Consider the following 11,381-nt stretch of genomic DNA (forward strand, 5'->3'; position numbering starts at 1 on the left):
TCCAGGCAGCTGGAGGGAAAGGCATTCACCTAGCCAATGAGAAAGACTATCCAAAGGTCAGGGGGTAGCTAAGCAACAGAAAGGAGGAAAACTCCATCACTTCCAGCTGGAAATAAGCAAAAAAAACCCAAACCAACAAACATTTCTGGAATTTAATGGCAGTGTAGTCCTGTGGGTAGGAAAGAAAGCTATGGGGGCAGGTGGTCTCTAGCTTTACTCTGTTTGCAGAGTTGCTATATGACGTTAGGTAAATAAACTATTATGTGCCTCAGTTTCCCCACCTAAAAATGTATGTGTTATGCCTCAATGCATGTAACATACCTTACCACCATAGCAGGGCTGGGAGGTCTCCAGCCCTACCCTCCTTTAAGACCCTCAGATAAAAGAAGCTGCAGAAGTTGAGACTAATATAGTTATTTTCTGTTTATTACTTAGTAGGTAGACACACAGTAGGAACCATTTTGACATGTGTTAGTGTAGGTGGAAATGACTCACTTGGCTGCACTGTAAGCTAGCTGCTGTAGACTGGGTGCTGCTTCAGTCCTAAATAAATCCCATAAAAGAGAGCTGAGAGCTTGGAAAATGAAGTGAATCTTGCTGTTCTGTTACTAATTAACTTAATATATTTAACGTGTATATATGAGCATGTCTTAATTTATACACATATGAGCATACATAAACTCCTATATTGTATCCATTTTTTAAATTACTTGCATAATGAACAACTAATGTCAAAGAGGGACCCAATGTTTATTTTCCCTCTGTACTTCCCCATATCATAAGATGACCTAGAAAATATCACACAGAAATTTCCTGAGCATTGTCTACATGCTTTTTGGAGACCTGTAATATCCAGAAGGGGTTTTAGCAACAAATGTATTGTAGCTGTGGACAAAAACATAGGCGACTAAGGCTCAGACTAAGACCAGAAAAGCTAAGGAATTAAGATCAGAGTTTAATTCTCCAGTCCATCAGGGATTCTCTGGCTTTCTGGGGGAGAAGGAGAGCTACAAACCTCTGCTGGGCCAGGGCCCAGCTGGGTTGAGCTCCTTGCAATGGCTGTATCCAACAAAAAGCTCCTACTGGCTGCTTCTGATGGCATCCCCACTTCCTTACCCCTGCACAGTGTTCTTGCATACACTGTGCAAAGTAGCAGTCAAGCACTTACGAGCTTAATTTGTATCTTGAGATCTGTGTCTTTCTCTTTAGGGTTAGGGGTACGTTTACCTTCAGGATAGAGGCTGCAAAGTGTCTTCCTGGGCAAGCGAAGAAAGGTAAGTACTAAGCTGTAGTCACCATTTCTTTCCATTGCCGTAGGGATGCATGTCACAATTTCAAAAATGTGGATATAAGCTATATGCAATGCTTCCTTCTGGCCTTTGCAGCTCTCAGACAGCACAGCACCATAGGAGAGATACAACATATAGCAACATGCAGTCAACAAGAGGCTCTTTTAGACGCTAGGTCTGCTGGGCTCCATCCATGTTGCCAGTCCTGGGGTACCCTGGAGACACCAGAGAGTGGTATCAGGGCACACTGTTCATGTTCCCCTGCACAGGAAAGGGACAAGGGCTCCCAAAGGCCAAGAGGAGCGAGCTCTGTGCCCGCCCACCTCAGCGAACAAACAGAAAAGGGCACGTCAGCCCTCTTGGTTTCTGCTCACATCCCAGGCACACGTCTTTTCTTTCCTGCTCCTACATGCCAGTATGCGGATATTAAAGCAACTGCTCAGAGGCAGCTAGTCAGAGATGCACTGATTTATGTCATGCTAGTGGTGGCAGAAGCAAACTTGGAGGTGGAGGCAAGAGCAATTCAGTGGCAGCATTTCAATGCCAGATTTAAAAATCAGGGCTTAATGTTTCTGTAAATTAAAATGACCTAATTAGTCAATGGGCTAAGAGAGTCTTCCAGCTAGGAAAGGACTAAATGCGAAGCCCTGCTCTGAGGTCAGAGTTAGGAGGCTAGCAGCATTCACAAATCTCCCATTACAGGGTGTCAGTGGGTTGAAATACTAAGGAGTGCCTGCAGATATAGGTGCTAAACTATGCTTTAAGCCACCTCCTGCCACAGATCCCAGGGGAGTTCACTAAACGGACCTTCTGCCATTGTCCTTGCCAGGAAGGAGAATTAATACTGTTAACTGAAGTCTACAGGGAGTTTATCTGTTTTACACTCACCCACTTCAATAGTCCTTCATGCCACCTGCCTTGGGAAGGATCTCAGGGAAGCTGCCAAGCTACAGAGCTGAGATTGTGCTTGTGTTCTGAACTTATCATGAATATCTTTGCAGTTTCAGGCCTCACAGTTTTTAGAGGTCACTTATTCAGCATGCCTAGAAACATAGGGCATGGAGTAGCATTGTAAGAGGCAGCCCATTTCCAGCTAAATCACTGGAAAGTACTCATTTCTTACAACAAAACTCACAGTAAGTTTTCAAATCCCAGACATCCTGGGAGGAGAGGAATGCATGCACAAAAGGGGTATCTGAGACCCATCCTAAAGATGAAGATGTAATAGCAAAAACCAAGGCCAACTGTAGAGTTTGAATGCTCCATGAACTGAAGAGCCATGCCACAGAAAGCCTGTCACTGACTGTTCTGCATAACTGCATTCCCAAATGCTTTCTGTAGCCAATAGGTTACTCCCATTTTGGCATGGGAAGTAATCTGACCCACCCTGCTTCGTGTGAGTGGGGGGGCAGCTGGGCATCTGAGTGTGTGACTTGCTAAAATAAGACATAAGCCCTTGAAAAGAGCTTAATATAATCTTTCAGGGGGTTGGTCAAACCTTCTAATGAGGGACTCTTATTTTTTCCCTTGCATCTGGCCAGGACTGTGCTATTACTAACGATGAAAAAAGATCCTCTTCCTTCATCGATTTGTCATCATGGTAAGCATCCAGATAGATGAGATTTCAGGCAGCAGTACAGTTTCCCCAGCCCACGTATTTTTTTTCTTCTCCAGGAAGATACATGACGAGGATCAGGGAGGAGAAAGTGCTTTTCGCTCCAATGACCTAGGAGGGATAAAGAGAGAAACAATTCAGAAACAAAGCTATCCCGGGCTGGAAAGCAGAGGTTTGTCCTAAGAAACACAATGTGAAGAGATTGCTAAACTTCTGCTGAAAATAATGAAAAACACCTGCAGTGCAGCTCCCCAAGGAGGTTAATTAAGTAAGAAAGATTGGTGCTTACTGGAACTTTCAGGCCCGCAGCAGAATTTAACGTATTGGATCTCACATGACATATTTGCTTGCTGGTTTAGGGAAATATTTTTCCTCTGTTATACTAATTAGATGACAAGATTCATTGACTTCCTCTGTTACTTTGAGTGACTCACATGTATCTATAGCCTCCAGAATAGGTATGCACTTATTTATTTACACTTGCTGCACATCAGTGCCCAGAAAAGCCCATTCCGGTGTTCAGCTGCGTGTCCAGGAGCAGGAGACTGTGCATTCACAGATGGCCTCTTTCCTTGCACAAATAAGAAATATGCAATCATTATAACCCCCTTTTTTTTTTTAATTAGGCCCCATACTTTAACCTTCCCCTCCTCTAAAATGGTGATGTTTGCCTATCTTACAGGCTGTTGGAATCATTTTGAGCATATGAAGGGTGCTTTGCAAATACAGAAAATGACAGTCCCAGCACAAGAGGTGCAGTGTAGAAAGAGTTAACACACACAGTGGAGGAGAGAAAAAGGACAAATGTGCAAGTAAGCAGAGTAATCACACTGCTAATGCATACCTCACTGTTCTGTAATGTTTGCAACATTTATTTGGCACTACTTTTTTCAGTTCACTGTACTGCTGTATTAGCTGATGCTTTCCTTGCCCCAGTAGCCCATGGCAATGCCCCTAGAACATATGTTACATGATTAATGAGCTGAGGGACTGGCTGGTGTCATGGTTAGAGGCAGATGAACATCAAGCTGCATGAATACATATTGTCCTGGTCTGTGACACAGATTTTGTGACATTATTTAAGTAATTCGAACTTTTCAGAGATGGTCAGTAGTTATGTGTTCATTATTTTTCAGGTTCTGACTCAAGGCTTTGAAATTGCAGGAGGTATGGAAAAACTAAAGGCAAAGTAACCTGGAGCTAGAGCTTGCAAAGTGCTGTGAGTCACCAAGTGCTGTGAAACATGAAGTCCTACTCTAATATGAGCACTTGAAATCAGTGACTTCAGCCTCTGGTCTCCATTCCTCAGCTCTGCATTCAGGAATTACAGTTCTGCATCCATGAAACACAGGTAGTGCCTTGCCATATCTGATGGAAAGAGAGAAAACAGATGAGTTAGTGTTTGTGAGGCACTGTTACTATAGCAATAAGCAGCACAGAAAAACTCATGAGGAAAGTAATTGCCTTCAACGTAGATAATATGTAGTCAATAAGGCATGGAGACACTCCAAACAAGGGAGGGAAGAAATACTGAGCAGCTGCTCATCAAGTGAGCACCATCCATCTTGTGTGCTGGGTGGGGCCAGGGTCCTGTGGAGCGCTGTGGGATCATACAGTTAACGGCGGTCCTTTAGCGCACATGTACAGGCATTCTTAACTCTGGTATTTCCAACTTTTAGAGGACTAACTTTGAAATCTTTCTCATGAGGACAGAAAGTGTGCAGTCTATAGCTATCCAGATTATAAAAGTGGAAATTCCATGTTGTAGCATCAAGCTGATACACATCAGCTGGGACACTTAGGTCACCTACACAGAACTCTGTGACGTAGACCAAGAAATAGACCAACTGACTGCAATAACAATCCCTCATCCTTGCATTGTGGAGCAATGGGAAGGTATCTCGGCTTCCTTTGGGGATGGTGATTACTTACAGAACAAGATTCTTCACCCGATTTTTTCCCTCTGCCCCTTCTTTCCAAACTGTCTGTGCCCTTCCTTCTCTCCATCTCCTTGCCCACATTTCCCTATGACTTTATGTGTGTTCCTGTTGTCAGCTTCAGCCCCATGTTCTGGCTAATGGTTCTGGCTAATGCCCAGTTTCCCACCTTGTACAATTTTGTTACTCATCCCAGACAGTTTCTTAGTTGCCTCTCCAAAATAACAGGAACTCTGCATCTGAATCTTGGCTTCTTGCAAGCTCTGACTTTCTAGCTCCTAATACTTACTATCTTTGCCAAGTCAGCTTCAGATTTCTCTTCCCCATCTCCTCTGATTCAGTTTTCATGACCACCCATGAGTTTCTATTTCCAGAAAATGGAGATTCTTCTAAGAAGTTAATTGTGGCAGTTCTGGCTAATGAAAATACGTGGTATTCTGAGATGAACTGAAAGTCACATGTATTGGCAGCGCTGCTAACTTTGACAAATGTATTTTTACATGCTAAAAATACACAAATAAGTCTTGAGATCAACTCCTGTTACAGGGTGTTGTGGCAAGGGCTGCGTTACAGCAGTTTTCTGTGATTTTTGGTAGGCTTCTTTGTATATTATGAGTGTGAGGAAAATCACTGCAGGCACTCAAGTAATTTGCTCTATGTGGGTTTCCTTAAATACAGTTTCAAGGAAGAAAAGTGCTTTACTAGAAACTGCAAACTACATAGCTACATTTGTTTTTGTTTCCTGATGAAGAGTGTTACCTAACGCTCCCTGATTTGGCTCCTAAGAGCAGGCTGGTGGTGAGGTGAAAGGGGAAGAAGTGTCCTTGTGACCCAAGCCTGCCTTCCACCTTCAGGATAAGTACCTAAGATGGTGAGCTTAGCCAGACAGGGGGCCAGAAAGTCCAGGCTCTCACAGACATAAGGGATGCTTAGTGAAGGGCAAGCACAGGGTTATTCTGTCCCCAGGACACTCTCTAGAAAGCTGCAGCTTAAGGACTTCTTGAACTTTGCTGTACCTGCATTCACTGAACTGCCCTTGATAGACTTTTCTACCATAAATCTAGCCAAGATAGTTTTTTGGTTGGTTGGTTTTCCTCCCTTTTTTTTTTTTTTGGTTTGTGTCTTTTTTTTTTGTATTCTTCTAGCATTGAGGGCAAACTGGAGCTCACAGCCACAATTAACATGCTGTGGGAGAAAGCATTGCTCTCTGTGCTTCTTGAATGGGCAGATTGGCTTGGCTTGTGCTTCAGTGTGCATCATAAGTGAAAACAAAGTTGTAAACACTAAAGAGGTTCAGGGCAAGAGGGATGCAGTGGCCATGAACTCACTGGGCTCCCTTGTATTGTCACTGATGTTCTGCTACCAACAGATAGTCCCAGGTCTTCTATCCCCAGGCCTATCACCATTTTGCTGGGAATTGCTACTTCTCAGGGTGTTGTTTCTGAGACTCTTGGCTTTGTGCAGTCTCCAGGTCTGCTTGTGTCCTCATTCCCCCATGATCTTATACTGATCTTTCATTCCCAGTCCCAGAAGCACTACAGTTATCGTCTGGACATCGACCTGAAAAAATGATGAGGATGTCCACCATAATGACTAACTCATTACAGCAAAAGAGCAGAGAAAAAAGGGTGCTCATAAGTGCAGAAACAATCTTTTGTGAATGCTTCAAACTTTATTTACATCCAGCATATTCTACGACTCTATGATTCTATATCCAATCTGATGCTCTAGTCAGGGTGCTGGAGGAGCAAACTGCCAGAGTCTCATGTAGCTGTTCCAGCTGCCAAATTCATTTTTGCATTTTACAGCTAACAATCAATCATACACTACTGAGTTGTTAACTTCTTTTGTTTAGATCATTTGGATAATTAAAGTACCACGAATTCCATGGTGTCAGCGGGCCTCAAGTAAAACTCCTGCTGGCTCTGCAATCTCTTTCAGGGATCAGAAAATAAACCAATGAATAACACTAGAAGGACTCCAAGTAACTCATATTTTATGTTTCATGTTTTCCTAATGACAAGGTCATATAGTCAGCAGTGTGATCAATGCAAATACAATATGCCTTTGGAAAAAGGCCAATGTCTGCCTGTGGAAAGGGCAATCAAGGGAACTGTTTGGTAGCTATGCACTTTATGGGTAGATAGCAGAGGTCCCAAAGCTCTACCAAAAGCAGCAAAAGACCAGTGACTCAAGCTGCCAAGTTAAAAAAGCAAGTCAATGGCAAGTCCCTGGATATGTGTGCATGGGCATATCCTATCCTTTGAAAGCACATCTCTCTGTCACACATACTGCATTTGTGTCAGCATCATTTTGCTCTGGCTCAGAAAGCCTCTCCTCAGCAAATATCTAGAGCTACTAGTTGACATGCACATGGCCATGTTAAGCCTGGCCAATCACTGCTATCTCTGATAAGACACTGGCGAAAAAGAATAAAACCCCACAGATGTTAAATTGTGTCAGCTTTCCTAACCACTTGATGCAATTAATTCTTCAGACTATTTTTGGCTGAGTCTACAAAAACTACATTATGTGTCCTTATTGCTTGTTCTTTGCTTATTGTGTATACTGCATCTTTCAAAATCATAGACAACACACAATTGCTGCAGCACACATGATACCCTCAGCAAGCAGACTTGCTGCTTTTCTTAGTCCCCTCTGTGGCTTTTGGTGATTATGAGTACGATGCCTCTTTTTTGTCATCAGGAGTCTGTCCACGTGAAGAAGATTTTGAATGCAGCTAAGATTCACTTTTCAAAATGTGGATAAAATGAAAGCAGCTGATGATAAAGACAAAGCTAGGGAAAAATAAAGCAAATCTATAGTGAAAAGTAACAAGCTACAGGAAGATGGACTGTGAAATCCAGCAGAGCTCTGGGAAGCCTCTGGAAGCAAATTAGGAGCTTCTGGTCATTTATAAGACTGAGTAAAGGACATCAGTGGAATAGACCAAGGGGATTTTTGACTCTTGCATTGTCATTAATAAGACTATACCAGCTCAGTCCTTGGCTCATTTTTTCTGTCCTTATGCCACAAAGAACTCACAGAGAATATAAGGAAGCAGGAGCACTACCTCCACACTGCAGCGGGACAGAGCTCAAGTTTAATGAGCTCTGGTGACCTTAGAATAAGGACTCAATATAAAGGCACGGTTGAGTTTCTGAGTAAATGAATCTGTGCAAGTAGACAATATTTGTAATCACATCTGCACACTCCTGGCTCTACCACTGACCACAGGCCACTAGAGTGCAATTACACGTTCGCATGCTACAGCAATCGATATGCTCACACTCTAAGGGCAGTCCCTGAAGTCCAACATTTTTACAGCCTTGTTGACCTCAGGGCCAGCCAGCTGCGTGCCTGCGCAACACCAGCTCCCTGGGGCTCCTGGGCAAGACAGTCCCAGCTCCCAGCCTCAGCCACAGCATATACTGCTGTGCTCTCGCTACAGGGAGCCAGCAGAAAGCAGCCAGGGCAGCACCTCTCACAGGATCTCCAGCTGTCCTTCTGGGGAGGACTCAGCTTCTCATACTTGCTCAGTCACCTACAAAATCAGGCACTGGATGCCTGGACCATTTTCACATCACTGTTGCTCAGCTGTGGGAAGGCTGCTCACCAGTTGTTCAGTCTCCTCTTTCGACTTCAGCCCTAGAGATTGTCATTAAAAAAGGGATTATGGGCTGTCTGCAGTGCCTCGGCAGCGCTCCCACAAGAAACAGTGCTCTGCTCTTTGTAGTTACTGAGTGATGAAGTAGTTATGGGTATCTACAAGCAAGAGGTGAAGCTCTAACAGACCTTGGGAAGGAAGCTGAGGTTCAGAGAGAAAACCACCACTGGTGTTTTGTTTTGCATTGTTATTTTAAGGTGAGCTCTGGAGTTGAGAGATTTTAGTTCGGCTGAATAAAAAAACCCTGCGTTCTCTTCCCATGCCCTAGACTAGGTAACATGAATTCTAAAAACTCATATGCAGAAATCAGATACAGAAAATTTCCCTCCCTTGTCAAAGTCTCCCTTTTGTCTTTTTTTGATCTATGTTTGTATTTGCCACTGCTGAAACTTACATTCACTGGACTTTTCCCCTAAGTGCAGAAGGCTCAATGAGCCACCCAGGAGCTGGAAAGTGGCCGCAATGGCCATAACTAACACCAGCAAGGTAAAAATCATTGTGACAGTAATAGTTTGTGGTCAAGATGTAGTGTTCAACTTGAATAGGAAAAGAGAGGATGCAAAAGGCTCTTCCTTTGATTAAGTACTGGGTCAAAAAGCTTGGAACTAATGAAGAGTTAACTTTAAATATGAAAAACTGAGGTTTGAGTTCAATTTCTGTTTGATTCTCCCCACTGTTTTTTCTGGAAAGCTAATTTCTAGTCTTTAGCTCCAACACTACTGATTGCTTTTTCCTGCATTATATGTCCTTTCATATGATTTCTTTTTCATATGTCTGTCTTCCTTCAGCTATCGGCAAACTTGAAAGTTCTGACCCTGTGTTGTGGTTTCAGCCAGCAAGTGAGCACCACACAGCCAGTCACTCACTCCCCCACACTGGGACTGGGAGAGAATTGGGAGAGTAAAAGTGAGAAAACGCATGGGTTGAGATAAAGACAGTTTAATAGGTAAAGCAGAAGCTGTGCACGCAAGCAAACTGAAACAAGGAATTCATTCACCACTTCCCATCACAGGCATGGGTTCAGCCATCTCCAGGAAAGCAGGACTGCATCACATGTAGTGGTGACTTGGGAAGACAAATGCCATCACTCCAAACATCTCCCCCTTCCTTCTTCTTTCCCCAGCTTTATATTGGATAGTGTGAGACCTGAGCATATGGTATGGAATACCCCTTGGGTTAGTTGGGGTCAGCTGGCTGTGTCCTGACTGTGTCCCCCACAGCCTATTTGCTGGTGGGGTGAGATGCATAACAGCCCTTAACTGTGTAAGCGCTGCTCAGCAGTACTGAACACACCACTGTGTGACCAACACTGTTTTCAGCACAAATCCAAAACACAGCCCCAGACCAGATACTATGAAAAAAATTAACTGTATCCCAGCCAAACCCAGCACACCCTGATTCTCCCATCCCCATGCCCAGCGCAAGGCTCATATGCATCTCAAAGTGATATTGCAAACTTGCATTATTCACTTTGGGCAATTATAGAAAGAAGACAGGAGGAGAGTATGAGATGGACCAGGTTGGTCTAAAGTATATTCACACGTTTGTTAATGTTTAAGGGAAACATTGGAATGACTTTGACCAGCCAATCATCAAGAGGCAGAAAAGCATCAAGAAGCAGGTCTGTGTGTGGAAACACAGGATGGTCATTGAACACACACCTTAAATAGCCAGTGCTGATCCTTCCTGACCATCAGAAAATCAAAGAGGTCAACAAAAATTTCCCTTCCTTTAATAACTGTATCCAGTCCTTTATTAGCAATGGAGACCTATCAGGAAAGTGAAATGGGAGAAGCTTTGAGACACATGTAACTCTGTAGAATTAAAAACCCCAAACAACTCCTATTTTCCTTATGTATCATGAGGGTCACCCTCCAAAGCCAGAGGGGTTTCATGATGTTAGTGCACATCCTTACTCGGGTATGGAGTACCATGCTTACCAGTCCAGCAGATTGCATGCAGAGCCCAATCCAGTAGGAACTCACTCCATCCATCGTGTGGAGAAAGCCCATTCGAACACTTGCAAATTCCATACCTGTATTAAACAAGACAGAGGCATTATGTACACCTGGGGTGTAAAACCTGGACTGTAAAAAGCAGTCCATATGCATGTAAGGAGGTTGAAAAGCAAGAAGTGCTTTTCAGATTATCCCCATAGCTAGGCAAAAAGCAAAACATCCATGCTTACATGTACAGCACACAGGCACTGGCATGGCAAGCCTAGAGATACAAGCCTGGGGCTTGCAGCCTTTGCTACTATATTTGGAGTGGCAGACTTTTCATTTTCTCTGACATTGGCAAGGACAAGAATTTTTTGAAGATTTCCCACCCCCAACCATTAAATCTTTGTTTGGTTGAAGCTGTCGGCATCAGGAAAGAACAATTCAGTCGGGGTATTTGACATGTAATGCATGAAGCAGCTGATAACCTTGAAACTGTGGCCCCTGGAGGCAGCCCTGCCTTGAGAATTAAAACATTCCCACAGGATGGAGATAGGACTGAGCAGAGGGAGGAGGGTTGGGAGCATTACTGAGGAGGAGTATGGTAAAAAGGCCCAGGCAGGACAAAACAAGGTTTTGCAGGGAGGAACTGCAGAAGATAAGGATTCTGTCCCCTGTAGGCAACCCTTCCCACAGATGTGTCTTCTGCAAGGGTGTTTTGTACATAGGTGCAAAATGCCAGCCTCCTTCCACTATTACAGACTGTGGCCCTGTGAGGCAAGAGGCTTGTCTTGCTGTAACTTGTTCCCTCTCTGTCCTTATAAGAATCATAGTATAGTTAGGGTTGGAGAGCACCTTAATATCATCTAGTTCCAACCCTCCTGCCACGGTCAGGGACAAGTAACACTACTTATAAGTAGTGTGTAGGATGAG

The 11,381-nt window shown here is 43.7% G+C and overlaps 1 long non-coding RNA gene across 1 annotated transcript; it reads right to left on the bottom strand.

Annotated features, from left to right (window-relative positions):
* Nucleotides 1-2,457: 2,457 nt before the first annotated feature.
* LOC134169917 (uncharacterized) lies at nt 2,458-10,809 on the bottom strand. Its single transcript, XR_009967074.1, has 3 exons — nt 10,170-10,809; nt 3,383-3,475; nt 2,458-3,015 (listed from the first exon to the last, which is right to left on the bottom strand). It is a non-coding gene; the product is annotated as an uncharacterized LOC134169917 (long non-coding RNA).
* Between the last annotated feature and the right edge of the window lie 572 nt (nt 10,810-11,381).

This window comes from Pezoporus occidentalis, unplaced genomic scaffold (assembly GCF_034315485.1).
Source record: "Pezoporus occidentalis ecotype Australia unplaced genomic scaffold, CSIRO_AGI_Poc_V1 ctg36, whole genome shotgun sequence".
Taxonomy (NCBI): domain Eukaryota; kingdom Metazoa; phylum Chordata; class Aves; order Psittaciformes; family Psittacidae; genus Pezoporus; species Pezoporus occidentalis.